Here is a 17,799-nt window from a genome sequence, read left to right as displayed (position 1 = left end):
CAGAAGAGAGTCTTCTGTCACCTGTCATAGTCTCAGTACAAGGCCAGTTAGATTTGAAGAATGGTTGTTACTGTTTATTCAGATTTACTCAGTACTTAACCCTTGTGAAGGCCTCCAGTGGGTGCTGTTGGCTATATAACATCGTGAAGCAGCGATGCTCATGTTAGAGACATGAAGCGTGAACAACACACGACAAAAACAATAAAAATAATAATAAATAGTAATATAACACAATAAGATAACAAAAACATAAAAATAACAAGTAAACCTAGACTACAAGAACATGTAAGTGACCAAGGAAAGTTACAGCTAAAAAATAAGATTCAGAAGGAAAATAGATCTTTGAGATGGTTAGAACTTCCACAAAGAAAGTGATATGTGAACTGGGTTTTGATGGATCAAGGGGAAGAGGTAGAAAGGGGGAGAAGATGATTCAGGGCAGCAGGTTGTCATCTTTGAAATTTCGATTCAATTTGATATGCCTGGAATTCTAGTTCTCAAGTCCTACACAGCATGTTCTTGCGTATGAAATGTGACAAGACTTCATTTCCCTGAAAGGAGCATTACATTTTTGTGGTTGACAAAATATACAGAATTTCCCCTTTATTTTAATTGCTGTGTACTTTGTGCTCTATTGCAAGCTTATCATATGATCCAGCTATTCCACTGCTGGGTATTTATCCAAAGAACTTAAAACACAAAGGCATAAAGATACTTGCACTCCTATGTTCCCTGTGGCGTTATACACAATAGCCAAGACTTGGAAGCAACCTAGGTGCCCATCAAGGACGAATGGATAAAGAAGATGTGGTATTTATACACGATGGACTACTACTCAGCCATAAAAAATGATGAAATCCAGCCATTTGTGACAATATGGATGGACCTTGAGGGTATTATGCTGAGTGAAATAAATCAGAGGGAGAAAGTCAAATACCATATGATCTCACTCATAAGTAGAAGATAAAAATGACAGAAAAAAAAAACACATAGCATTGGAGATTGGACTGGTGGTTACCATTGGGGAAGGGGGTAGGGGGGAGGGCAAAAGGGGTGATTAGGGTCACACGTGAGGGGATGCACTATAATTAGTGTTCGGGTGGTGAACATGATGTAATGTATCCAGAATTTGAAATATGATGTACATCCGAAAAAAATGAAAATTTAAAAAAAAAAAAGAAAATATCATCTGCAACTAGGTGAAGAAAATATTATTTCATAATTTTTTTACTAGCAGAGAAGTGATGTCTCCCTTCTGATCAATTCATTTCATTCATTCTGTTCCCATTGATTCATTCATTTATTCATTCAATATTCAGTCACCCAATAAATATGCATTGAGCACCAATTCTGTGCCAGCCCTCTTCTAGTTGTAGGATAGAGCATTGAAAAAATAAAGTCCCTACTCTCATATAGTATGCATTGTGTTGGGGGCAAGAGATGATAAAGTAAACAAATAAATATGTAATGTGATAGGTGGAATAAATATAAAAAGAACACAAGTCAGAGGTATAAAAGGTGATAGGATGGGAAGAAGGGATAAAGCACCTTTTAACAAGGGAGTTTCATTAGAGACGGGTATGAAATGGAGTGAATTATATAAATACCTCAGAGAAAGAGCATTTGCTCATAGGGAGCAGAAGGACTAATGTGGGAGCTCAAGTGGGAACGCGCATGATGCGTTCAAGCACGGAGGCCATTGTGGCCTTGACAGAGTGTCATTGCCTGGATTATTTCTGTTTTTGTCTTACCCTGGTGCAAGATCATAGTTGTCTGAGGACTGAATATACTGTGACAACCAAGGAGACACTTCCAACTTTGAAACTACAAGCATACTTTCTGACCTCTGAGTTAATTTACTGAAAGTAAATGCAATTAAATCTTCCATTTAATCCTAGAACCGTGACCAGGTTGTCCAAATGATTCTCTCAGATGTTCCATGAGCAATTTTAGAATTTGCCTGATGTTGTATAGGAGAAATAGATTGGTGTTCCACAACTATTTTGCAATTGCTGTATTCATTGACTGGTGTGTTAGAATCACAAGTAACAGTGAAATTTCAGAATAGTTTGACTTTTTCCATGTTTACAATTCAAAATAAATATAGCTTTAGTTAGTTCATTTCAGAGATGTTGACTGAGGTGTTGGCACAAATGCCCTGTGACACATGCAGAATTTAAGGTTAAAACTGTTTGAAAATGGTGTGGTTTTATTTCTTTATTCTGCAGAATAAAATGGGAGTTTAACGTGATCTTTAATCTTTCAGTGAAAGCTACGCTTAGATTTTTCATGATGATGAAATGTGTGCTAATTTATATTAGAATCAGGAATCCCACATAACGCTGTTCCTAAAATAATTCTTTAGTAATTATAATTCAGGCAGCTAGAGAGGAAGCCAACTCGATCCACACCTACACTAAACATTAACATGGAGGTTTACTCTCAGGTTCCAGCAAAGGGGAGAAGTTCGCAATGTCAATCAGAATAAGTATTACACAAACTATTTTTATTATTTACTTTTAAAATCAGAATGAGAAATGGTCAACAATAGGGTACCCCCATTCGATAGTCAGTTTCATGCCTTTTCCGATTTTATTGCAAAAAAGAATCTAAAATATTTTTAAAGTATTGAATTATACTGCATATGTTTGATATTAAAGAGAATGTAGTTTTTCAGAATGAAAAGGCAGTTTTAATTAGCACTTATGTCTAGATGTTTTCATGCCAACCTGAATTAGATGGCAGAGTTGCATACAATGGTGAATGTGAGATTAGAAGAAATAGAATTCAGGGTGAATTATTAAAATCTTCTCGTATTATTTAGTCTGGCTTTGTTTTTACTCAATTCTCTTTCCTAAGGTAATCCTTGTGCGTTACAATTCTCCTGATGAACTTTCCTGCCCACACCCTCTGCAACCATACACTTAAATTAAATATCTCCGTTGCTTTTGAATAGTGGAAGAAAAATAGGACTGTCTCTTTTTAAGATCCAGTTTTGTCTCTTAAACAATATAAACATGTTATTAAAAGGTAGTTCAATCAGTGGAAAGTTTCCAAAATTTTCTATCCTGACATGCCTTGTTTCATTTTCATTTTGAATCCTCTCTCGCAACTTCTATCAAACACACATTTGAACATAGTTTTATTCAGTATACATATATAGTTTAATAATCTGTTTTATGCTTATAGCAGCTATATATGTATTTTTAAAATCTACACATTGGCTTTCTCATGATCGCTTTTATTTGCTACATAATACTCCAACCAGCTGATAATACCACAGTTTACTGAGATGTTAGTTTTGTGGTTTCTCTTCTTTCTCCATTGCACACAGTGCCTACAGAGAGGCATGTTTCTTTATGTAACTGTTCAAATTTCACTTTTATTTTCCATTAAACTAAAAGAAAACAAGAATATCTTCCAGATAGAATTACTATGTTAAAGAGCTTAAACCTTTTTGGTTAATATATTATTATTTAGGTTCCCAAAAGGGTTGTGCTCATGTACAACACTAGCAGAAGATGAGAGAGTTGGATGGCACTTTCGCCTTTACCTTGCCTGCAGAGAGTTTTAGAATCCACTTATATCTTTTGCTTCTCTACAACATGTACAATGATATTTCAGTAGCAGTTTAATTTATACTTCTTCTCTGATTAACAAATGCAAACATTTGAATATCTTTTGAATTTGCTTTGTTACAAAGATGTTTTTTATATATTGTCCATAGATCTGTTTTATAGGCAAGCTTACTTTTTGCCAAATTGAACATTTTTAAAGTATTGAATGAGCACTGTGGCTTTTAAAGTTCTCTTTTGTACTTATGCCAGTTATTTGTTGCAGGCAATCCAAAAGCATGCTACAGGGATTTCTAAATTTCCCTTTTATTTCCTACTGCAGCATCCTTCCGTTTGATGAAGTATTTCATTTTGTTTTGGTTCTTTATTCCCACCTCTGCTTAATAGTCAACTGTTTTCCTTTAACCGATATAAATCATATACTGCAAATGTTATAAAACTTGATGCATGAGTCTTACTGTGTCCAAAATCAAAGAGGCCATTTTCCTCCCACTCCTTTAGCTGCTTCTTCCTTCAGCGGTGGGAACAAGTGGGTGGAGATTTCCAGAGGCCACCTGAAAAGATATGTCAAAGAAATTTCTAGTGAGGGCAAGAAATCTAGAATCACAGTTTTTCCCTCTAAGGACTTGTTCCATGAAGTTTTTGTCCACATGCTCTCTGTATCTGTTAGTAATGGGTTTTCAGTGGTGTCAGAGTCCTGGTATAGCCTTACAGGAAGGTGTGTGATTTGAGCATAGGCCTCATGTCTGACTCACCTTTGATGTGTTTGGACCCAAACCTTGGAGATCTGTACACATAAATTACCTTTTATCTTCACGCTTTGTGGTGAGGAGGAATCTCCTCCAGGAAACACGGCCCTGCATTTTTAACTAACATGCCTTGTGTTCACTCATCCAGTGGGGGGTGTAAACAGCACCATCAGGAGGGGCCTCAGGAATGGCCCAGCACTTGGCACCAGTCAGCGTCATAACTCTCTTCCGTACTGAGCCCCACGCAGGGAGGAGATGGAAACAGTCTGTGGCAAGGCCAGCCTGTTCTCATTATTAAAAAACATAATGATGATGAACATCAAGCCAGCTACCATCTATGTGTTCCAGTATTAGACTGCGTTTTCTTTAATGCCTTGTAGAAATTAGTTTTAATGTATATAAAATTTTAGGAACTAAGAGATCGTGTGTGTGTGTGTGTGTGTATATATATATATATATATATATATATATATATATATATATATATGAGGTTTCTAACTTAAAAGGCGTCTATATCCAAAATGTATTTCTTAGTTGGTTATTTGGAAATTGAGACATAGTTTCACATTTAACAGCATTTCAAATAGTGTTTGAATTCTCAGTCATTTCTCTTCCCCTTCCCTGATCAGCAGTAGCTTATATAACTCATCAGGTGACCACAGAATAGGACTCAAAGTATGATTATAAGCATTTGTTAGAAAAATGAAATCTAGGAGTTAAAATATAAAAACAACTAAAGAGAAATGTGTATTACCAATTTGTTTAATGCAACAGTTTTTACTTCACATGAAGATAAACAGCATGATGACTTTCGGTTCATAGAAGCAATAAAAAAATAAACATCTTTTCCAGGTAGCTATCAATTACCAATTTTAAAAACCACTTTTGTTTGAACTTTAAAGGACTCTTTCTTAGCAATATTTTATCCTGTCATCACCATGACATCAAAGGACAAATTGACAAATAGGCCCAGATTAAGGAATGCAGAATCCTGTAAAAGTGGAGCATTCAAGGTAACCTGACTTTAGGTAAAGACAGAGTCCTAAGGGGCAGATGAGGAAGCTGCATCTTTGTCCACTGTGCCGTGAGAACATAGGTGAGAGGAGTAGATTTACTCTGGGGACTTCTGTATGTAGGTTACAGCCTAGGTGTGGGCTGGAGAAAATAAATTGCCACAGCAAGAAAATGTAGGTTTCAAATGTATGTATTTATTTTTTGTCCAAAAATGATTTGAGAGATTCAGTAACAAGATTAGTGGAAATACCTGAACTTTAAATCTTCAGAAAAATGCCTGCATCGAACAGAAGAAATATTTCTGCAAGCTCGTGATCCCAGGCTGCTGTACACTCTCAATAAGAAGTTCTAAAATTATGCTCTGTGGTCGGGAATCTGAAACACATTGGTCTAAAACACTTCTTTTATATAAGGGTAGCTAGTGGTGGCTGTGACAGAGGTGAGATTCAAAATTTGTCGTTCAATACATTTTGTCATAAATACAGCTGCAGTTTTGATTATTTTTAACAGTTATAGTTTGATTATGATCAATGCAACTGTTCTCATTTGTTTTATATCTAATAAAATCATTAATGAATCGAAAAAAAACCCCTAAAATGAAAATATAAAATTGTGTTCTAATCTTTAGAGAAGAAAAAATAAAATGCTATAATAGTGAGGCTCCGGGAGAAAGACAAAATATATCCTCCTCGTGATAGGATATAATACAAATCTTGATTACTCTGCCAAACTCCTAGAAGCAGAGAAGAGAATGGTTACCATGGTCTGGGGGGAGGGTGATATGGGGAGACATGGGTCAAAGGTACAAAGTTGCCAGATGAATAAGTTACACAAGATGGATAAATTCTGGAGATCTAATATACAACGCTGTGACTAAAGTTACCAGTGCCGTATTACATACTTGACATTTGCCAGGAGGATAGATGTGAAGTGTTTTTACCACAAAGAAATGGTAACTAGGTGAGATGATGGATAGGTTAATTAGCTTGATTGTGATGAATATTTCACAATGTATACATATATCAAATCATCAAGTTGTGAACCTTAAATATAGACAGTTTTTGATTGTCAGTTATACCTCAATAAAGCTAGGAGAAAAAAACAGAGAAGTAAACCCAGATTTTCAGTTTGTACTGAATTGTAAAATAGGCAAATAAAACTTCACAATTTATGCTAATTTAGACAACCAGATAAATAATATGGGTATATTCTCTTAAAATTATAGAAAGAAATCAAATACTTCAAATAGGATAGAGGTTTCAACCTTTTAGAAACCTTTTCCCATTATCTTTTATAAAAGTTCTTTACCCAAAAGGGGTGGTCAAATTTGCATATATATTTGTTTTGTTACCTAGATTTTTCTTTGCAATTGCTATGTCTTAATGAATTAGTACGTTAAATGATTCCATTATTTTAAAATGTCCATTGTTTTTTTTAAATTACACTACTGTATAAAAAGAATAAAACAGTAATTATGAGAGTGACTTCTTATTGCAGGGGTTTCTAGTTCTGACCTCCGGTAAATGGGTGATGTTGGCCGGACAAGCCTTACTTTCAGTACATATAAAATGGGAGGTTATACATGATGACCTTCATCATTAAAATTAGAAAAGTCTAGGTAATCATAATACATTGAACATATCCTGATAAAATAATCAAAATACATAATTATTAGTTATATTTCATGTGTATTTGCCAAACCCAATTTTACTATTTGAGCATATTAGTAAAATTTAAGCATTTGCCTTACTAAATTTTATTGGTATTTAGCTATTTAAAAGTGATAAATACAGACTCGACTTTAAAACTGTTAAACAGGGCATGATTCTTCAAAATTTATTTTAAATAAACTGAAGTTATTGTTTTTACTAAACCTACAAAATTATATTAACAGCAAACTAAAATTACACTCATTTTCTGGGATATGTTCCTGAGGGCTTCAAGGTTAGTGATTGTATAACTCCTCTAATAAATGTCGTCCGTCAAATTTTCTATCCTGCCGAGGAGAGAAGGAATATGGGTATCTCGCCAGTATAAATGTTCTCCTTTGTCTGCACTTTAAGAATTGCCTCTTTTTCTATGTGAACCTGGAGGAGGAGAGCAGGTGGCATGGAGGAAGTTAGAAGAAGGAAGCAGCAATTTCTGTCTTTACTGTGTTAATCTTAAGTTGCCAATAGGTCATCTAACATATTCAGGAGGAATACAGAGAAGCAAGATCTAAATCCTTTTAAACAGGAAGGGTGTAGGGTAACACCTGTTACAGATTTTAAAGCATGAATGGTGTTTGCCAGGTGGTGAAAATGGAGGCTGGTTCAGTGTAAAGGAATAGTGTGAAAATACAATCCCAAGGTGTGAAATAGCATACTACAGGGGTGGAGGTCACAGTAAATAGTTTGCTATTTCTGGGCAGTGAAGTGAGAGAGAAGCAGAGCTGGGAGATAAGGCTAGCAAGATAGACAAGGCTTGGAGAATGGAAGGCCCTGCCTACTAGATTAGGAATTTGAGACTTTCTCCTGGAGGCGCTAAGGAACTAACGAAGGGTTTTCAGCAGGAGAATAACGTGACTAGATATTTTTTAAAAGATCTTAAAAATAAAGATCACCTTCATGGTCTATGATGGGACCAGGATGGAGTCAGGGAGACAACTAGGATTTTACACTAGTGCAGCAGGAGATGACGAGATCCAAACTGAGGCATTGGCACAGAGGTTGGAAGGGGAAGGATAGATGTGAGAGAATGAAATGGTGGTAAACAGGACAAGATGATTGGTGAGAAATAGAGAATGGTGAGAGGGAGGGATGGTGATGCTTCCCACTGCCCAGCTTGGAAAGATGGTGGGGAGGAAGGCTACCACAGGGGGGAAACTGGCATTTTTCTTCAAGGTGATTGTAGAGAGGAATCTTGAATCAACCTGTTACAAGTTGAGTTTTAGATGTCCATGGTGTACCTCTATGGAGATGTCCTTTGATGGATTCATAGTCAGTGAGGACTAAAGGTGGGTATATATGCATAAATGTGTGTGTGTGTGCACGCGCATGTGTGTGTGTATAATCTATGGGAAAACAAAGGTGGGGGTGATTAATGAGTGCAGGGAGACAGGAGAAGGGGACCATGTCAAAGAAGGCTTTACAGATAGATTTGAGCTGGGTTTAAAACATTAGTAAGAATTTTCTGGGAATATACTTTAGGTATTCGGAGCAGGGAAGAAGTATTCCAGGAAAAGGCACAGAAGTGTGAGAAAAGAATAATTAGCTGCCAACCATAGAAGTTGAGAAAAGCAGATCACCAGGGAGCGCATACACAGTGTTAATATGCCCCGGTGCTTCACCTCCCCATGCTCTGTGCAGCCTGATAAGGGGAGCGACAAAGGAGGAGCCTCAGAATAAAACCCTGAAGGATCGGCTAGATAGCTGTGAAAATATTTGAACAAAGCTCTATTGGATGTCTTCAATAAACGAGTCAAAAAGAAAATTATGGTGCAGTGTCAAAGAATGGAGGTGACAGATGAGCATCACATACTGGACACCCCCGTAAGTGTTGATGTCATTAAAGAACCTATAAAGAGTAAGGACAAAAGTCAGATAGCGAAGTAGAGAAGATGGGAGTAGAAGTGGTGTTGAAGTACCGCAGGTAGCTGGGATAGGTACCCAGCCTATTCAGTTAAACCCGCCAAAGCAGAACAGAAATGGAACAAATGGGTGAAAGAGTCCAGGCTGAAAAATCTAAAATGTGGAGAAGCAGGTTCCAACCTGGTGGCTCTGGTAGTTAAGGTCTTAAGTTACACACAGATGTTTCGTATTCATACCCATTTTCAGCAGAGAAAATACCTCCTGGAGTCTCAGCACTCAATGACTCGTCCCCGAAGGTCGGTGCTTGCCTCCGCGCTAACCTCAGCACTGAAACCGTGTCATAGAAAAAAACACACCTTCATGTGCTGGAATAGAAAGGAATGAGAGATGTGGAAGGTTTTTGCCTGACAGTTGATTTTCCAGCCTAGATTTAAAGATAGACACTGAGAACTTTCAGAAAATATATTGAAAGTTGTGATAGAAAGTCCTATTATCTTTAATGGGAATTTCATGGCTAATTCCCTGTGCATTGCTGAAAATGTCCCCCTTAAAACTTGATTGCTTTTTTGCCCTAAGATGTATGGAGCGAGCAGAGTCTTCAATTTGGCTCTGCTTCTGCTGCCAGGATCTCGCTCCAGCTGTTGCCCATCACTTCTGCGTTCTGTTCAGTTGTTTTCCACAGTGCCCTCTGCCTGCCATCTCTGTGCTTTCCTTTCCAATACTCATTCACCCCTTGTCCTTCAGCTCTTAGACTATGAAACAGGGGCAGCTGGTACGGTCATGGGAAGAGTTCATCAGTACTGTCTGTTTGACAAGAGTCAAATAACAATGTTGAAAGCATCAATAGACATCCAGAGGTTATTTCTATAAAATATCCTGGAAACTCGCCTGAGTGATCACTGGCTTTCGTATTGCAGCCATTGTTAGGCTGTCATTCAAATTTTCCTAAAGGGAGAGTGTAAATATTTAATATTTTATTATATATGTGTGTGTGTGTGTGTATAAGATCAGGGAATTCTTTATTGTTGAAAACAAATATCTGTTTGCCTTTTGTTCACAGAAGAGTATTTACATGTTTCATTAAGAAAAGTGCCTTCCCTGTTACAGGGGCACAAGGACATAGGTGTTGGGTTTTTCAAATCCCTGCTGACTTGTGGCAATTTTCTCAAGCTTTTTATTTGGTGCAAACGCATTGCTCAGGGTGAGCAAGGTCGGAAAGATCACTAGGTCAGCAGCAGGCCTTTCCATATTAATTTTGCAGAGACACTGCCTGGTAACACCAGAGCAGCCACTTCAGAATTGATCAGTATTTACCATGCTGCGTTGGTCTCAGGTGTACAATTCTTCCTCAGTGTGAGGGAATAAAAGGGAGCAGGGAAAACAAAACCCTGCAACGGGAAACAATTAGTTTCTTCGATCAGATGCTTCATTCCAGTTGTCAATGGACTTTTCACAGGGGTGCTCTGTGCTCAGTAGTTAAAAGTAATTAGAAGCCAGAATAAATGAGATCACTGCAGGAATGAATGAGCTTTACACAGAACAGTGCATTTTATACAGAAAAATGCAAATCTCTAGTAGAGAAGGAACACAGTCTCCGTTCAATTTATTTTTACTACTTGATTGCTTTACAATCGATATACTTACTTGTTGTGCTTCAAGTCTAGTTATTTTTAAGTCATGAACACATTTTAGTTTCATGAGGTCTACATTCGTCATGAAGCGGTTTGGGCTGGCTGAATTAATCGCCACCAAAACAACACATTTAAAGTATAAATGCTGAGACCAAGACTGTGATTGTTGACTTAACGGATGTGGGGAGTTATAATTCTCTATATGCAGTAATCTACATGATGTGATTTTGATCTAATGGAAAGAGCCCTGAATTTTGAATCAGAAAACTGGTTTTGGATCCTGTTACTTACTTGCTCTGTGACTGTGATGACATCACCTGGTCTTTCCGAGACTTCTTGGTGAAAGGGGAATAACGATTTTTTTTTCCTGAAAAAGATGGCATAAGGATTAAGTGAGCAATATATGTGAAAGCATCTACTAGAGGCTCTGGCAACAGTGAACGCCAGTTTTTTTCCATCTTAATCTGTTTCCGATAGTGAATTCCATCTTCTCATTGCAGAGTTAGAAATAGGAGATGCATCTGTTTAAAATGACTAGATCATACCTACTAAAATAGGGGAAACCTTGTAAGAACTATTTAAAAAATCACAGTAGTTGCTAAGAGAGTGGATCTTAAATGTTCTCACCACCAAAAAAGAAATGGTAGTTATGTGGCATGATACAGGTGTTGGCTAGTGCTGTGGTGGTAATCATTTTGCAACATAAAAGTGTATCAAAAGAACACATTTTTACACCTTAAACCTAGCACAATGCTATGTTTAATGCTATGTCAATTATACCTCAGTAAAACTGGAAAAATAGCACAGTAATGAATTACAGTAGGATGAAAGAGGAGTAGGAAAAATACGAGACAACTCCTCTGATCTGTAGAAAATAGAATTCACAAACACTGGACCCTATTAGAGCTTATTTTCAGAATCCTCCTTTGATAGCTTGTAGAAAGTCATTCAAGAGCAGCAGAACAGGATCCCCTTGAACTCAAGGAGAGGACGTTTTCTTTCCTGATGTCAAAATCCAAGAGCACATGTGAGAAGAAAGACAAATATTTAGGACTTGAAAAAGAATCAGGTGCTAGCATTTGTTTATTCATTCATCCACTGAGGGAAAAAGCAGCTCTTTATGGAGCACTTCTGTGTGGCATGCGCTGGGATCCACCAAACTAGGCGGGTAAGCGGATCCTTGCTCCCACTGTACTCACAGTCTGAGGTCTCGACAAGGGGACCACATTGGGAAGCCAGACAGCCGTGCGTGTAGCACCAGCTCTCTTTAATAATGACAGTAAGAGGAAGACAGTCAAAGGATTGAGTTTTTAAGTGAAGTGACTCAAAGGAATGGATGCATACTTTTCAAACTACGACAGAGAGGGAGAATGTGTAACATGTCATTTTGACAGTGAAAGAAGTGATTCTGTGCGGGTTTCAAATATATTCTTCTGAACCTGGAAAATACTGGTAAGTGATAAATGGACAATTTTGATGAGAGAATAATTGATAATATAAGAATAATCAATGTTATAATATGTAATTTTCAAGTATTACTGCATCTCATCCTGAGTTGTTAATCAGAAGCCATGGTAGGATCAGGGGTTAAATCCAGAGAAAGGGAAATGCAAGCCATTGTTCATGAAAAAAAAACTATATACCATTTATAAGCCATAAGGGAATAATCTGTGACTTTTTTTTACTGATATTTATTGTCCCTACAATGCATTTATTGCTTCACCAAATTTATTTAATGAGTGAACACTTCTTGAACAAATAGGTGGCAAATGCAGAGTATGAACAAATGAATTTTATCTTTTAGGAGTATACATATGATACCATTGACACACATTAGGAATTTCTATAATTTTTTTTCAATAGTGTATATTGAATGCTTACTGAGTCCCAGTGTTCTGGGGTCTAGGAAGGCTGCAATCAATACAGACACCAGTCCAGCCTATTGGTCGTGGTGGTAGTGGTAGTAATGGTAATGACAATTGCTAACGTTTGTTGAGGATATACTACATGCCACATCCTGTGCTAAGTACTAGACATGAATTGTTTCATATAATCCTGAAAACAACATTCTGAGGTGTATACTATCATTAAACTCAATTTACAGATGAGGAAATGGAGTTTCAGGAGCTTAAGTAACTTGCCCAAGGTCCGGCAGTTATTAGCAAATCCAGGATCCAACTCAGAGAGTTTGCCTCCAGTGCCCGTGTTCTTTACCCCTACCCCTTCCAGACAAGTATGGTATAGTGGATAAGAGGTAGGAGATGTGACACAAACCAGGGCATATGAGATCGTAGAAGTCGAGGAACATCATAGGAGAACTATGAGAGGTGGTGATTTCAGAGAGCTGTAAATAGTGTAGTTGAAGCATGGAGTAGAAGTAAGGAAAACGAGGGACCATGTTGCGAAGACTTTATATTTTATGTTAAGAAATGGGAAGCCCTTCCAATGTTTGCATTTTTATCTGCATTTTTAAAAGATCAACTTCCCTAGGTGAGGAAGAACAGTGGGAAGAGGCAAGACAAGAAGAATCTAGGCCAGAGATGACATTAGCAGTGCAGCTAGAGAGGAGAGATTTGAGAGACAACAAGAAACATGAAATTGATAAGCGTGAAAGGTACTAGAGGAGGCATGTTAACACATGGAACTGCACACATATATTGATCTCTGGTAATGGATGAGTTCAGTTTGATGGCTGGGGGGCTTATAACATTTCTCAGTCTAGAGATGAAACAGTGGGCAATCGTAAATAACTAGACAAAGATTTTAGGAAAGCAGACATTTCAATCTTGACCACACCCACTCTGGCACGGTTTTGCCAGAATGGGAAAGTTGAAGATCCTAAAAATATTGCACAATACACCTTCAAAGGAAATTAGATAATTTCTACATCTTGTATCTTTTAACTTCTTTCTCATCAGGATCAGTGTTAACAGAGAGGCTCTAACTCATCTATTTCCTACAGCTGCTTGTTTTCTTATAGCTGAATAAAATGGGATCATGAGAAAAACCCGAGGAAAAAGTAAAAGCATTTGGGAACTGAGCAGAATTATTTACATTTTTTTCCAACAGGGAGAAATGTATCTTTAGTTCAAAGATTGTTGAAAGTAATCTGCCTTAGGCTACCCAGGAAGCTCAGATGATGCTGCGAAGTGCTTAAAATCAGGCAATCGGTAGCACCTTCCATCTGTCGTAAAAAGCTTCTGTGTATAGAAGAGTGCTGTGCAGATACCAGTAGTAGCTTCTGCTGTTCCAGCTGAGTTCACTTACTTCCTTCTCTTGGGATTGAAATAGTCATTATTCCTTTCCAAAATCTAAATGCTGCCCAGGTAACAGCAGCCCAGGAAGGTATCACGGAGAACCCCAGCTCATTAGATTCCTAATAACTTGTTTGTGACAGTCACTTGAACAAGGATAATAGACCTGGCTTTTAATTAAAGGAGAAAAAAAAATGACTTCTGTAGAATAAGGGAAAATGGTTTCATGTTTCGAGATCTACATCTGTAAGAATCTAAATAAAAACCTATAACTATATAAAGATGTTTCATTCATATGAAAAATATAATCAAAATAACAGGTTTCCCAAGCTATCCTTATACGTATGCCCTGAGCAACGCATTTGCCCTAAGGGAATTTTCTCACTCTTGTTTCCATGACTAAAGACAGCATCATAGTTATAAAGGATGGTGGAAAGGAGGCAATGCACATGGAAGTGCAGAGCTAACGAGACAAAATCAGACTCTGATCCTTTTGGAGAATTCTACATTGGGCCGAAACTCACTAAATTTCAAAATTTTTAACAAATATTTATCTCCCTTCATGTTTATCTAGTACAAAATCATGTTAACCTCCATATTGATGCAGATGATCCAAAATGAGTTTCAAGGCTTAGCCAGTTTATATAAATTGTTAAGGGATCATGTCTGAGGCTGCCGTTGCCACAGTTGGTCAAAACTGTTGATTGGCATATAGTCCCTTAAACTCAGAAAACCCCAACACAGGCTGTTAGACTTTGGGTGTGTTTTCTCCAAATGTCTTATTTTTCTAACAGGAAATTATTCTGCCAATTATGCTGCAGTAGCACAAGAAAAAAATGAAGATAGTTACCCAAGTGACTTAATTCTGTTATTATTGCACTAAATAGTTAAAAATCTCTGCTCAAGTAACTTTTGAAGTCGCAACATGTATCCCTAAATTCAGTCACTCCAGTGGGTTTTGTTTTTAGGGGTCTTTTTTTAGTTGTAATTGGTTATGTAACATTACTGAGGTGTACAATCAAGATTTTCAAAGTAATTTTCAGTTTTATCCTCAGTTTAAAAGATATGGGGAAATTAAAGTATCTCTTGATAAAAGTTGCATTTTCTATTTTTAATTGCTCTAAAAAAATCTTCATTTCAGCATCTGTGTAATGTCAATGTATGGCAAATTATTGTGGCTGCCAGTTCAGAGATCTTCATTACACTAGTTTTTCATGTGCTTTATTTAATGTGTCAGTTTATAACTAGAATCCGAATGACTTTCCTCCACTAATAATAAGAAAGTTTGAGGGCTGGCCTGGTGGCGCAGCAGTTAAGTTCGCACGTTCCACTTCTTGGTGGCCCGGGGTTCGCCAGTTCGGACCCCTGGTGCGGACATGGCACTACTTGGCATGCAGTGCTGTGGCGGGTGTCTCACGTATAAAGTAGAGGAGGATGGGCACGGATGTTAGCTCAGGGCCAGGCTTCCTCAGCAAAAAACAAGAGGACTGGCAGTAGTTAGCTCAGGGCTAATCTTCCTCAAGAAAAAAAGAAAGTTTGAGATCACTCCCAAGAGATACAATGATTAGCTACCAAGCAAGACGTCAGAGTTCCTGACCCTAAGCATGGAGAGAGGTAGCAAATAAATCCACTGTAGGAAGACGGAGCTCAAAGCCGTGACCTCACATCGTCTGGATTCCCCTGTCAGTTTCTCAGTGAGTTACTGTGTCACCCTGTGGCCCAAAAGGGGTGATGCATCTCCCCAAGTGTTCAATTTAATGCATTGCAGCCCTTGGGAGATCGGTTTCCTTGTTCAGTACAATTTGCATCAACATTAGATGAGGCAGTAGACTCTGGAAGATTTAAAATGTCATGAGAGAAAAATGTTTTTGATGATGTTTTTGTCTGGGATCGTGGTAAATGACCAAATATGTAGGAGGTCCTTACATTTTGAGAATCTTTTATCGAATTTATTAAAGAATAGTCATGAATCATCTTAAGGTAAGGATGAACATGTTAAAACAAAAAGATTAACCTGTACCTTGCTTCAAGTAAGATTTGAAGTCTTACAAAGTGAACTAAATATAGCGTAATAGATATGAGTCAATAAATGGTTGAAACACAATATGTTGCATTGAAACCAATTTAGGAAACTAAGCTTTGTCTCTCCAGGGAGACCTAGTTAGAGGGGGAGGTTTGGATGTTGATCATTTTGTGTCCCTTAGCATCTAGAACTAGGACTGGCAAACAGGAGATCACTTGACGTGCTTTTCCTGACCCTTAACTCTACAGTTTGACATATAAAATAAAGTTCAGGCCTGATGTTCTAGGATCAGCTGGAAAAAACATATGAAATAAAAATCACAAAGAATCACATTAGCACGTGCCAAATTATAGTCAGGTACTGTGATTGTTCAACCAAATTCTAGTTCAACCAAACCCCAATTTATAAAAGAGATATTGCTGGAAGTTTGTCATTAATTTCGTGTAATTACCATAACCTTGTAATATCATAATCTTATAAAAGAATTTACCACAGCATTACTTTAATGAACATATCTTTAAAATAAAAAGTAGAAAGAGATTTTGTAAATATGCAATGCACTGGGACTTGAGAAATTGGTATTTACAAAAAGCATGTTCCTCAGATTTTCCGAATAACATATTCCCCATCATGAGCTCAGACAGACAGACTTACAGTGTGAGCTCAGTAGCAGAGAGGGATGGAGATGGCATTACCACCAGCATGGCTAATGGATCACATGTCACTTCAGGGATTCTCGTGGCTCTTTATGAGGCCAGTGTACCAGCTTTCTTCTTCTCACAGATGAGAAAATTGAGGCTGAGAGAGTAGAAGTAACCTGGCCACAGTCCCACAAGACTGTCTTCAAACCCTGTGCCTCTGTGTGGCATCCATGTTGTCAGCTGCTATTCCACGTTCAGAAAGAGGTTTTGTGATATTTCAAAAGTAGTGAAAGACATCCCAAAATGGACAAACAATCCTTATTTGGGGAGAGGTTTGTGCTGTGGTACCAAGATATTGACTGCAAGCAGAAAGAAGTTCTGGGCAGGGGGAATAGGTGAGGTGCTGGGGAGATGGTGTGGAACATGAAAGAGCAAACCTTAAGCATCAAGGTGAAGAGTTTGCTTTCGCAAATGTTGCCTGGAAAGCAACTGAAGATGCTTTGGATGCAGTATTGATAGCATGTTAAGGTTGGATACTTAGTAAAGTACTTTGATGATTTGCTTAACAAATTGATATTTTATATCAAATAATATGAAGGTTGAAATTCTTTTCGTATCAACCAAAGAATAAATAAGAGACTCACTTACGCCTAAACTCTGACTCCTGAGGCCATGCACGTTTGGGCCCAGACTACTTCTGGAACTTCATCTCCTTCTCTTCTCTGTGTGCTCCAGCATATTGAGCTCCACACTTGTTCTAAGCAATGGAACAAGCATTAACCTCAGGGTCTTTGCACTTGCTTTCCCTGAAATGGCCTTCCCAATAATAGCACCTCCCTCTGCCATTCTACCCTGTTCACTTTCTATTCCTCTAAAAACAGTATTTTTCTGGATAACAGTACCTCCTGATATTATGTATTTCTTTCTTTTTTTTTTTTCTTTTTCTTCATCTCACTGAAGTTTGACCACCAAAAGGGATGGAACTTGGCTTCGCTTGTTGTTGCATCCCCAGCATACTGAAGTAGATGAAGATCTGGGGTGTCTGAAGTTAAGCACCCTTTTTAAGAAAAGCAATGGAAAAATACAAAACAAAGTACGAATGAAAGTTAATATTTATTTAGAACGTGAGAAATAAAACAAATTACAGATTTTAAAATGCTAATAAATACCACCAGCACTATAAAATCTGAAAAAGAAAAGAATGTTTTTATTATTTTATCGCCTGTCACACCTCTATACTTTTCCTCAGCATTTTTCTGTGACATATTCTTTGATTGCCTCTTCAAATTGTAATAATTTTGTAATATAATCTATAGAGAGACTAGAAAAATAATTCTGTCTTT

At 37.5% G+C, this 17,799-nt stretch overlaps 1 protein-coding gene across 1 annotated transcript in view; it reads left to right on the top strand.

Moving 5' to 3' along the window:
* The window catches only part of PREX2 (phosphatidylinositol-3,4,5-trisphosphate dependent Rac exchange factor 2), a 277,989-nt gene that overhangs the window by 241,341 nt on the left and 18,849 nt on the right, over positions 1-17,799 (top strand). The window lies entirely within an intron of this gene.

This window comes from Equus przewalskii, chromosome 8, assembly GCF_037783145.1.
Source record: "Equus przewalskii isolate Varuska chromosome 8, EquPr2, whole genome shotgun sequence".
In the NCBI taxonomy this organism is placed as follows: domain Eukaryota; kingdom Metazoa; phylum Chordata; class Mammalia; order Perissodactyla; family Equidae; genus Equus; species Equus przewalskii.
Note: the sequence above shows the minus strand (reverse complement) of the source record. Positions and strands in the feature narration are given on the sequence as shown.